We start from the raw sequence: 12,365 nt of genomic DNA, 5'->3' as shown, positions 1-12,365 counted from the left end.
AGTTTGCACGGCATGATTACCAAGATTGACTTGTTTGCATCACACATGTTGAACAATTGCTCTTTTCATTGTGTTGAGTGCCACGATATCTTCACTACACCATATGCACATTATGCTTGGATTGTCTTGCACTTGCCCCATGTGTTTAGACATCTCACTATATTTGGTGTTGTGAATGATTCCTATGCATACCATAGACCGCTTGTTGAGTGCTTTATGCATGCTTGCTATGACCTTGAGGTAGATACTTATTCACTTGTCACACATATTAGCATCTTAACCTCCCATTTTCATACTTGTTTCCATGATGTCCGTGATTGTGCTCAACTTATATGCTTAAATGCCATGCCACACTTCTTTGTCAAACCATATGCTATGCTTGATGAAAACACTTGTTGGGTGAATTTCCTCTTGAATGCTTGGTTATGCTCTTACGCCAACCACATTTGTTTTTCCAAGTGCTTGTTATGTTTGCTCCTTTTGAAGGAATTATAAGACGATGCGACATTGGAGAGTGCCCATTTGGAACTACAAGATGATGCATGCTTGGTGATCGTCAAATCCTACACGGCAACATCATCTCTTTCCCATGGTGATTTGGATTTCGATCCGAGGTCAGATCTTTCCCAAGGGGGAGGGGATGATGCGGGGCATCCTACGGACATCACCATGTTAAGAGTCCATTTGGCAAGTGACACGTGCCACATCTACTTCATACATACAAAGGTGAATCATCTCCTTTACACGTGCCCACTTGTACATCTCGAGGATGGTATACTACTTGACCCCTCTCTCGTGTGCCTACATAGGTGTGAGCAGAGCTACACATTCATCGAGAAGGAGTCCAAGAAGAAGAGAACATCTACACCATCCAAGAAGAAAGTCTGGAAGCGGAGAAGGAAGCGCCAAGAAGAAGGCAACAGCTCCCAGACGACCCCGTGCGCACGGGCATGTACCGTGCCCACGAGACCCCCGTGTCCACGGGCCTCAGGGACCCCGTGCGCACGGGCTCATGTGTCAGGTCTCTGGATACCCCGTGTGCACGGGCTCCACTTACCCCGTGCACACGCCCCCCCCTGTGCGTGGCTGATTGGGCTTGGCCCTTGTATCCCCATCTCGTCCCTACTTACCCCTTCATCCCTTGGACCTATATATACTCCTTCATCTCCTCCATTTAGGGGAAGCTAAGAATAGATCTAGACATTAGAGCTTAGCTCATGTATCTCCCCTTGTGGTTTTCCTCTTGAGGGAGAAGACTCCCTTGGAGTGCAAGACCTCCTAAGGGAGAAGGATCCCTAGGATCATCAAGACCTCCAAAGGGAGAAGGATTCCCCAAGTGAATCATCAAGCCCTCATCTCCTTCATAGGATTTGGGATGAACTCTACCATGTATCTTGTTTTCCTTTGATTGTTCATGTACCTTGTGGATCTTGTGTGTTTGTTGGTCTAGTGTATGTGTGATTGGACTTGTTCTTGAGTGTTCCTCTTGTTTTCCCTCCTTGTGTTCATCTTGTTCTTGGGGATTCCCCCTCTAATTCGTGAAAGATCTCTCCATAGGGTTCCACCCTACAACAGGAGTACTCCTCAATTACTGGTTTCGGTCCTGATGTCGACCAAACACATAAGAACAAGCGAGTGAGCAACATAGTGAGCCGGCTCATGTAGCAATCCTAGATTTCATTTATCATTTTATTTTTTTTACTGTTTCTTTTTCCATTTTTCTGTCGCTTTTTTCATTCTTTTTTTGCTCATTTTTTGTTTTCTGAAATAAAAAAAAACTTAGAAGTTCAACTTTTGATTCATTTTTTTAATATTTGGTAAAAAAGTGATAACAATTTCAAAAAATGTTTGGAATTTCAAATTCCGATCATATTTTTTAGTTAATGTTTAAAATTTTAAATAATGTTCAAGATTTCAGCATTTTGTTCATGTTTCAATATTTTTAAAAATGTTTACAAATTTGGAAAAACGTTCGCATTATCAAATTATCTATTACAAAAAATTTCCATTTCAAAAATTAGGGTTTAGAAAATTGCTAGTGTTTAAAAACATATTTATGTTTTCATTGTTTTCCATTGCCTGCGCTGCCTTCTTTGACATCAAAGCATGTACCCCTAAAAAAAGACATCAACGCATGTTAGGTATGTGGCTATTGACGAATGTTCAATCGCGGGAAGGCCTGAGTTTGATCCCTCACCACGAAGCATCGCGGCGACTATATCTGGCTTACAACGAGACGGTAGGATCTCTCGCTGGAGCGTCTACAGTAACTACACGACCCATTAACGCACACCTAAAACAGAACTAGAGAAAAAAGGGAAGCACCCGGAGGTCGGTCCCAGGATCTCCTGGATGATAGGCAAAGCTGCTAGCCACAAAGTTAGCATCCGGATCATTATAAATAGCAGGGCACGACCGAGTTAAGAGGAAAGAGCCGTTTTTTCTCATTTTTTCACCGGTTTTTCTTTGTTTCTTTTCTCCGTTTTCACCGGGGTTATTTTTTTGGTTTTTCTTCTGTTTCTTTTGTAATTTTCACCGGTTTTTCTTTTCTTCCTTTTTGCTTTGTTTTTATTCGGTTTGTTTGTTTCTTTCTCGTTATCAACGGATTTCTTAGTTTTCTCTCGGGTTTCACTTTATTCTATACACATTTTTGTTATATATCTAATACATTTTTTAAATACACGTTTAACATTTTAAAAATATTTCACTAACATTTTTCTGAATACCTGATTAACTTTTTTGTAATAAATAGTCAACAATTTTTCTATACGCTTCTAACATTTTGATTAACATTTTTGAAGTAAAAGTTTAATATATTTGAATACATGGTCAATATGTTTTATATACACATTTAATACTTTTGCAAATACAGCAATATTATTTTTTTCATACATGATCGATATTTTTTCTCCATACACACATAACATTTTTCAAATATAATTTCAATATATTAAAGACAAAGAAAAAATCACAAACAAATACTCCCTCTATCCCGTAATATAAGAACACATTTGATACTACAGTAGTGTCAAAAACGTTCTTATATTATGGGACGGAGGGAGTACAAATGAAGAAAAACTAGCCCCATCTCATGATTTGTTCGACACAGTGGACCCTAGGCGTCACTATAAAGGAGACATAGGCGATTTTCCTAATTACCGCACCCAGCGATAAATTGGCAAAAAAAACATATGATTCGAACTATGATCGCCTGGTTCAACCTTCTCTACCCTAACCAACAGGCCACCTGCGCTTCAGGTGTTTAGTTATAAGTTTTTCCTTGTTTTCTTCTTTCTTTTTTGCTGGAATGGTTTTGTTATTTTCTTTTCTACTTTTATTCATTTCCATTTTACCTTTTTTTGTTAAGATTTTTTTATAATACAGGAATTTTTGTTTCAAATTGGTGAACTTTATTCTAATTTGATGAATTCTTTTTTTTTCAAATTCGACGATCTTTTTTGAATTCGATGAACTTTTTTGAATCCAATGAGCGTTTTTCAAATCCGATGAACTTTTTTCTAATCCGATGAATTTTTTATTCAAACCCTATGATCTTTTTTAAAATTTAATGAACTTTTTTAAAACTGATGAACTTTTTAAAAATTTCGATGAACTATTTTCAAATTGAATGAACTTTTTCAAATCTGATGAACTTTTATTTCAAACCCGATGAACTTTTTCCATGTTCAATGAACTTTTTTTCAAATTCGATGAACTTTTTCCATGTTCAATGAACTTTTTTGAAATTCGAGGAACTATTTTTAAATTCAACAAAGTTTTTTTTCAAATTCAATGACTTTGTTTTTCAATTTTGATGAATGTTTTTTTTCAATTTGATGAACTATTTCAAATTCAATGATTTCTTTTTTAAATTCGATGAACTTTTTGTAAAATTCGACGATTTTTTTCAAAATTGATGAACTTTTCCCTAACAACAAGAATACATACTGCAACCAACTGGTTGGTTTTTTCCTAAGAAAATGAGTATGTAATGTAGCAATTAAGCGATAGAAAAAAAAACAAGCGGGAGCCAGCTTCCTAAGAAAAGGAGTATGTAATGTAGCAACCAATAGGACCTTTGGTAACCTTTTGTTTCTGTTTTTGTTTTTGTTTCATTTTCATTTTTTTTTGTCTTTTTCCTGTTTCTCATTTTTCTTTTTCTTTCCTCTTACCTTTATTTTTATTTTTACTGTTTCCTTTTGTTTTCTTTCCTTCTGTATGTTCTTTCACGTTTTTTCAAGTTTATTTTTTAAATAAATATACGTTTAAAAATATTTGATTTTTTAAAATCATTTTTCCAAAACATGTTCTTGTTTTCAAATTTTGTTTTGATATTCCAAGAAGTTTAATTTTTCAAAATTTGGTCACTTCTTTCAAAACTATACGAAAATCCAAAAAAGTTTGAAATTTCAGAGAATATTCGCATTTTAAAATTTTGTTCATAAATTCAAAAAATGTTTGTGAATTTCAGAATATTTTCATGTTTTCAAAATTTGTTCACAAATTCAGTAAATGTACATGTTTTCAAAATATGCTCAAAAAATCAAAAAATGTTCATAATTTTGAAAAATGTTTGTCTTTTTTCAAAAAGTGTTTATTTTCTTGAATTTCTTGACAAATTCAGAACTGTTCATGTTTTAATAATTAGTTTGCGAATTCAAAAAATGTTCGGAAATTTCGTAAAATGTTTGAGTTTCGAAACAATCGTTCATAATTCCGTAAAATGTTCTCATTTACTAATTTTGTTCCTGTTTTTCAAAAATTGTTCTCATTTTCATATAGTTGTTCGTAGTTTCAAAAAAAATTCTCATTTTCAGTTCAGATCCTTTTTGTTCAAAATATGTTCGAGTCTTTAAAATTTTGTTAAGAATTTTAAAAGATGTTCATTTAAAAAAAATACTTTTGTGAAAAAGAAAATCACGTTGAAATTTCAGAAAATGTTGAAATCTTGTGTTGTCTATAGTTATTTAAAGAGAAACGTTTAAGACCGGCCGACCGTCTCGCGTGCATAGTCCCATGGGAAGAAATCCAGCACCCTTGTTTGCTCCCGTACCATCGGGCCCGAAGCACCGCTTTGCCGGATCCACCTTATCTCGTTCACGGGAGATGCTCCGTCATTCCTTTCCCCCAGCACGCGACACATGTCTTTTTTCTCTCGCGTCCTCTTTCCCTTCCACCTTTTCATTTGACCACGGTGTGCTACGAGACGACCACCGGCTTTTTTCCCTCGCATCCTCTTTCCCTTCCACTTTTTCATTTGACTACGGTATGCTACGAGACGACCACCGGCGTCGGCAAACAACGACCACGGGCGCGCGAGCAGAGAAACAACACATCTGTGTGGAGAGGCGATGGTGGATGTAACCGGTAGCCGAGCCGCAACAGGGGGTGTTACGGTGCCCCCACCTGACAGGGAGACGACCAGCGCACCCAATGGCAACAAGGACGTGGAAGCAGAGGTGTGATCGCCTGGTATGTGGGCCAGGCAGTGGCGTGCGTGTGTGAGTACGGCCTGCGTGCCGTGGGGGTTAAGTAGCGAGCAGCCACCAGTGGGTGGGGATCGAATATTCTGTAGGAACAAACGAACCGAATAGAGAAGTTGTTCTTCCCCTCTCGGCGAAATCCAGATCCCCTTTCCCATGCCTCTCCAATCTCCCTCTCCTCTCCACGAACCCTAGATCGGGGACCATAACAAGTGGTATCAGAGGTCAGATGACCTGGATCCGCTCTACCAAAAGCCCACGTACCTCACTAAAGCGGCCAAACAAGCGGCGGCGATGGAGGATCAGATCGCGGCGCTCGCCAAGGCGATCAGTGACGGGCGCACGGCCAATGACGCCAGGCTCGACGCGATCCAGCAGTCGCTCGAGATGTGGCGACCAGCGGTGACCAATCTGTAGCAGCAGCTGGATGAGCTGCGCGTGCAGGTCGGGCGGATCGCGCTCCATCCAGCGCTCGCGTCGCCTCCGGCGACCCAGGAGGACGCGGTGGTGCGACCGGCCGCGACCCAGCACGTCGACGACCCAGGGCACCATGGGCCAAGTGGCCACGGCGAGGTCATCGATTCCGGGGGTATGGCTCACGGGGTGGTCACCACCCTCGCGCCGCCTCCGGGCAAGGGTGCGTCCTTTGATCTCGTCCTTACCCCTTCCTCCCCAGTCAATCAGCCGGTAGGACACGAGGATAACTACCACCACACCTCGCACTCCAACTGGGCTCTGCCTAAACTGGATTTTCCACTGTTTGAGGGCGAAAATCCCCAATTTTGGAAGACCAGATGCGAGAAATACTTCGCAGTCTATGGGGTGCAGCCGGATCTCTGGGTCCGTGTTGCTACACTGCATTTTTCGGGTACCGCAGCACGATGGCTTCAGGTTCAGGAAGCGCACAACACACACTTCACATGGGAGGCGTTGTGTGCGGCTCTGTGCGCCAAATTTGGTTGGGAGCACTATCAACAACAGTTGCATCAGTTTACTCACTTGCGTCATATGGGTTCAGTAGTGGAGTATATGGAACAATTCGAGGAGTTGATGCATCATTTGCTAGCACATAATCCTTCCTTTGACCCGTTGTTCTTTGCTACTCAATTCCTAGATGGTTTAAAACCTGAAATTAAATTTGGAGTTGCGCTCCACCGGCCTCAAGAACTCAATACTGCCTTTTCTCTCGCTCTATTGCAGGAGGAGTTGCTGGGGCACCTACCGCGGAAGGAACCAGCGCCAGGACGGCACGGGCATCGGCCGATGGTGGTTTTGGGAGCACCACCACCACCACCCAGGCCAGTGCAGCCGGCTGTTCCCGCGGCTGCGGATGACCGTCAGGCGCTCGAGGCAGCACGCGCAAGCGATCGGCGTCAGGAGCCAGCGCGCGGTGACGATCGCGTCGCAGCTCTCCGCAACTATCGACGGGCGCGGGGCTCTGCTTCAAATGTGGAGAGCGTTGGGGCCAAGGCCACCAATGCGCGTCTATAGTCCAACTCCACGTCGTGGAAGAGCTGCTGGAACTTCTTCAAGCAGAAGTTCAAGATCGACAAGAGCAAGACGCTGATTCAGATGACGAGCAACTTATGTCGATTTCGAAGATGGCAACAACGGGCGAAACAACCCCGCGCACAGTCAGATTGTTGGGACGCATCGAGGGATGGGAAGTGTTGATACTGGTCGACTCCGGCAGTTCACACAGCTTCGTCAGCGAGCTAGTGGCAGCAGCGATGCGGGAGAAGGTGCAACCAATGAGGCCAGTTTCAGTGAAAATTGCTAATGAAGGAGTGCTGCGCTGCTCGGGAATCATTCCAGCGTGTCGTTGGGACACTCAGGGGCACACATTCTCTACTGATGTGCGTGTCCTGTCATTAGGATGCTATGATATGGTAGTGGGAATGGATTGGCTGGAGTAGTGTGGCCCTATGTTAGTGGACTGGACAGTAAAGCAACTTTAGTTTCAGAGAGAGGGCCAGACAGTGGTTCTTCAAGGGTTACAGGTGAAGACTCCGCAAATTGAACCAGCCACCATGGATCAACTGCTGTCTATGGAACAGTCCAACTCGATTGCACACGTCGTCGCCATCTGCATCACAGAAAACCAGGGTGAGGAGGAGCCAGTTCCAGCAGTTATCCAACATATCCTGGATAGTTTCCAAGTTGTTTTCGAGGAGCGTACTGGACTACCAGAGCATCGTGAATGGGATCACTCCATTCCGTTGGTAGCAGGGGCCAACCCCATCAACATCAGAGCTTACCGATATACCCCAGAGCAGAAGAACGAGATCGAAACACAGGTCAGGGAAATGCTTCGAGCGGGGCTCATAACTCCCAGTACCAGCCCTTTTTCATCCCCAGTGCTGCTAGTCAGTTTTTGCGTCGACTTCATGCACCTTAATGCAATCACTATAAAGAAGGTCTACCCCACGCCCATTATAGATGAACTACTCGATGAAATTGCCGGCTCGTGTTGGTTCTCCAAGTTAGACCTGAGGGCAGGATATCATCAGATACGACTGGTGCCAGAAGACGAACACAAGACAACATTCACCACTCACTTGGGGCACTTCGAGTTCAAAGTGATGCCGTATGGCCTCGCGTATGCACCGGCCACTTTCATGGGGGGAATGCACGTGGTTCTTTCTCCGGTGCTTCATAAAGGAGTGTTGGCGTCCATGGACGACATCCTTGTCCACACTAGCACTTTGGAAGCGCACTGTCAGCTGTTGACGCAAGTTCTCCAGTTACTGGATAAATATGGGTTGAAGGCAAAGCTTTCCAAGTGCAGTTTTGCTCAATGCCGCATCAGTTACCTTGGGCATGTAATCAGTGAACAAGGAGTTTCTACCGATGACAGCAAGATTTAGACAGTTCAGCAATGGCCAGTGCCGCAGAACACCAAGGAGCTGCGCGGGTTCTTGGGACTCGCGGGGTACTATCGTAAGTTTGTGCGACTCTTCGGGGTCATCAGCAAGCCCCTAACAGAACTTCTCAAGAAGAACATCGTCTTTGCATGGACGCCAACTGCTGATGCGGCATTCCGCGCTCTCAAGCAAGCTCTGACAACAACCCCTGTTCTCGCTCTGCCGGACTTCCACAAGCAGTTCGTCGTTGAAACGGACGCAAGCGCAACGGGAATTGGTGCCGTACTGATGCAAGCAAACCACCCAGTCATGTACCTGAGCAAAGCTCTTGCGCTCAAAAACATGGGATTGTCTGCGTATGAAAAAGAATGCCTAGCGCTGCTGCTTGCTATCGACCACTGGTGACCATATCTTCAGCATTCAGAGTTCATAGTGCGCACGGATCAAAAGAGCTCACTGCACCTGACCGATCAAAGGCTCAACACCCCTATTCAGCAGCGGGCATTTACCAAACTGGTGGGGCTTCAATACACCATTCAATACAAAGCAGGCCTCACCAACAAAGCAGCCGATGCGCTGTCTCGCCGAGGACACGCAGACGACGCAGAAGTGGTAGCACTGTCTATTTGCAAACCAACTTGGCTAGAAGCTGTCAAGAACAGTTATCTGAACAATGCAGGCGTAACAGCTAGAATGGAAAAGCTGGCCCTCGACCCCAACAGTGAACCGCAGTACGTGATGAAGGACGGCATCTTACGGTACAAAGGACGTGTGTGGATTGGGAATGACCCCACAGTTCAGCAACACTTGATCAACTCTCTGCACGCAAGCGCGGTGGGAGGACACTCAGGGTTCCATGCCACGTACAATCGCATCAAGCGGCTCTCCGCGTGGCACGACATGAAGGCTCAGATCAAACGAAGCGTCAGGAATTGCATGGTTTGCCAACAGGCAAAAACCAAGAGGAAATCACCTGCGGGTCTCCTTCAACCGTTACCAATCCCAAAAAACCATGGGCAGTGGTTTCTATGGACTTTATCGAGGGACTGCCACATTCTGGTGGATACAACACAGTCCTGGTGGTAGTCGACAAATTTTCCAGGTACACCCATTTTCTGCCACCGACGCACCCGTTCACAGCGTTGAAGGTTGCGTAGAAGTTCATGAAGGAGATCTTCCGCTTGCACGGCTTACCTCTCGCAATCATCTCAGACCGTGACAAGGTCTTCACCAGCAAAGTGTGGCAGGAGCTGTTCAAGCTTTGCCGAACAGAGTTGAGACTCAGCTCAGCGTATCACCCGCAGACGGACAGGACGATGGAACGAGTCAATCAGTGCCTGGAGGGATACCTCAGGTGTGCAGTGCATTCGTGCCCCACCAATTGGTCGAAGTGGTTGGCTCTTGCAGAATACTGGTACAACACCTCGTTTCACTCAGCCTTGGGGAGGACACCGTTCGAGGTCATCTACGGGCAACTGCCACGTGAATTTGGAGTGGACCAGGTTGAGCAGTGCTCGGTGCCCGACCTAGCGGCATGGTTGCGTGAGCGAGAAATCATGATCGAGCTTCTTCAACAGCAGTTGAAACTTGCCCAGGATAGAATGAAACGACAGGCTGACAAGCATCGCACCGACAGAGCATTTGAAGTGGGTGACGCCGTGCTGCTGAAGCTTCAACCGTTCATTCAGTCCTCAGTGGCGCAGCGCCCCCACTAGAAGTTGGCGTTTCGCTATTTCGGGCCGTTCGGCATCCTGGCTCGCATCGGTGCGGTGGCGTACAAGATAGACCTCCCATCATCCAGCAAAATTCACCCTGTGGTGCATGTATCGTATCTCAAGAAGGCCGAAGGCGCGCAAGTACAGGTGAACTCTGATCTTCCCCCTGACAATGCTGTCTTGCAGGCGGAACACATTCCAGCCAAAGCGCTCGAGCTTCGGATGATTCAGGTGGACGGTACGCTCAAGCCACGTCTGCTGATCCAGTGGAGCGGGTTGCCCAAGTTCATGGCTACCTGGTAAGAACCGGTCAAGATGCAGCAAAAGTTTCCCGCTACTCCGCCTTGGGGACAAGGTGAAACACAAGAGGGGGAGGATGTTACGGCGCCCCCACCTGACAAGGAGATGACCAGCGCACCCAATGGCCACAAGGACGTGGAAGCAGAGGTGTGATCGCCTGGTATGTGGGCCAGGCAGTGGCGTGCGTGTGTGAGTACGGCCTGCGTGCCATGGGGGTTAAGTAGCGAGCAACCACCAGTGGGTGGGGATCGAATATTCTGTTGGAACAAACGAACCGAAGAGAGAAGTTGTTCTTCCCCTCTCGGTGAAATCCAGATCCCCTTTCCCATGCCTCTCCAATCTCCCTCTCCTCTCCACGAACCCTAGACCGGGGACCATAATAGGGGGCCACGGTATTTTTGTTGCAACTGGCGGCGAGAGGGTCTGCAAAGCCGGAGTTGGTGGAGTTGCAACCGACAATGACGGGATTTGCAAAGCCGGTGTTGGTGGAGCTGCAAGCGCGACATTGGTAACGGGTTCGCCTGTGCTGGAACTGACAGTCGTCCATTGCGTGCGAGGTGATTTTGCTGAAGCCGGCGTATTTTTTGGCTGGATCTAGCTACTTTTTTCTACAATCGACCACTCGAGCTCTTCCCTACTGAATTGTTTTGCTGAAACTGACGTTTTTTTGGCTGGAGCTAGCTAATTTCTTTGCTTCAATCGACCAATGAGCGCTCCCCTGCTGATTTTTTTGCTGGAACCCGTGTATTTTTTAAGGAACCTAGTAATTATTTGCTCCAACCGACCACATGAGTTCTTCCCTGCTAAATTTGTTTTGCTAGAACTGGAGTTTTTTTTATGGGAACCTAGTAATTTTCTGCTTCAACTGACCATTGGAGGTGTTGAACATGTGTACATGTATGTAGGTCTGGGTTTTGTATGCCGCACATGTAGTGTCTCTCTTCCTCTGTATGTATTTGTATTTTTGGGAGACAAGACACCGATCGCACCCCTTGTACTTATATATATGTGCCTAGTGCACGATCAATCAATCATCGATTCACCAAATCATTCTCTACATGGTATCAGATAGTATCACGATCCTCTCCTAAACCGCTTTCGCCTACCCTAGCCGTCGCCGCCATCTGCAGCCGCCGCCACCGCCCCACGCCACCGCCGCCACTTCCCTCTACCCGGGCCGCATCTCCCTCCCAGCCGCGCCCTCCCCCCTGCCACGCCGCCTTCCTCGCCTCTCCCCCTCACCCAACCCCAGCTGTCGCCTCTCCTCATCATCACCACTCCGCCGCCATGTCATCCAACGCCTCCACCTACTCCAACCCCTTCACCGGGCCGGACCCCGCTAACATCCGCGACATCAACATCCACGAAGTCCCCGTCGTCCTCGATGCCACTGTCTCCACGTACTTCGCGTGAAAAACATACTTTTCACTGCTCTTCCGCGAGAACAATCTCGTGGATCATGTTGACGGCACCGTCGACTCCCACGCCATGGTGGGCGACTCCGAGTGGACCGCGATCGACGCCATGCTCATCCGATGGTTCTTCACCACCGTCTCGAAGGACGTGTTTCATACGGTCGTGAGCGATGGTGATGACGCCCGCGCCGTGTGGGTGTAGCTCAACGACCTCTTCACCGACAACAAGCTTCAGCATCGCATTTTTCTGTAGCAAGAATTTTTTGACTGTCATCAGGATGACCAGTCTATCGATGACTACTGCCGCCGCTAATACGTCTCCAAAGTATCTATAATTTTTTATTGTTCCATACTGTTATATTATCAATGTTGGATGTTTTATAATCATTTTATATCATTTTTTGGTACTAACCTGTTGATATAGTGCCAAGTGCTAGTTGGTGTTTTTTTGCATGTTTTGACATCACAGATAATCAATACTAAACGGAGTCCAAATGCAGCGAAATTTTTTGTGGATTTTTTTGGACCAGAAGACAACCAATGGGCCGAAGAAGCACCTGGGGGCTGCTCCAAGGGGAGCACAACCCA

The sequence above is a fragment of the Triticum aestivum genome, chromosome 6A, assembly GCF_018294505.1.
Source record: "Triticum aestivum cultivar Chinese Spring chromosome 6A, IWGSC CS RefSeq v2.1, whole genome shotgun sequence".
In the NCBI taxonomy this organism is placed as follows: domain Eukaryota; kingdom Viridiplantae; phylum Streptophyta; class Magnoliopsida; order Poales; family Poaceae; genus Triticum; species Triticum aestivum.
The sequence above is the reverse complement of the archived record's forward strand: the minus strand, read 5'-3'. Positions refer to the sequence as shown.